The sequence below is a fragment of the Myotis davidii genome, unplaced genomic scaffold (assembly GCF_000327345.1).
Source record: "Myotis davidii unplaced genomic scaffold, ASM32734v1 scaffold8, whole genome shotgun sequence".
Lineage (NCBI taxonomy): Eukaryota > Metazoa > Chordata > Mammalia > Chiroptera > Vespertilionidae > Myotis > Myotis davidii.
In genome coordinates, this window is record NW_006299520.1 from 3,255,432 (window position 1) to 3,255,947 (window position 516).

The 516-nt window shown below is 29.8% G+C and overlaps 1 protein-coding gene across 1 annotated transcript in view; it reads right to left on the reverse strand.

Moving 5' to 3' along the window:
- The window catches only part of CNTN5 (contactin 5), a 462,010-nt gene that overhangs the window by 110,868 nt on the left and 350,626 nt on the right, over positions 1–516 (reverse strand). The window lies entirely within an intron of this gene.

Sequence of the window (516 nt, forward strand, 5' to 3'; positions counted from 1 at the left end):
ATGATTATTTAAGAGATTAACTGTTTGCATTTATATTGAAATAGACCAATGAGTTATATGAAAATGAGAGGGATTTCTAGAAATACTTTGTACGTTTTTTCCTTGGCATTCATTCCTTAGTATCTAAATTAATTACTTAACTGTATACTATTGTTTCCATTTCTTTCTGGTATTTCATTGCTGATGGTGTTTTGGGGTGTTTTTTTTTTTGTCTCTTTCTAATAGTCTTATAAGAACTTCTAAGGGTATTGAACTTTTCTCTCATGAAATAATTGTTAAACATGATCTGGTTTAGTCATTTACAAGGGAAAGCTTCATAGTGAGAATGCATTAAGATGTCATAACAATTATTTCAAGGAATGTGATATTTGATAACAATTATCAAGGAATGTGATATTTGTTCAGTAAATGTCCTACGCTGCTAATTTCTTTAGGATAAATGGTTACTCTTAAATTTCATTTTCTCATCTCTACTAGACTAAGGAAGTACTCACTTCTTTCAAGTCAGAACACGGG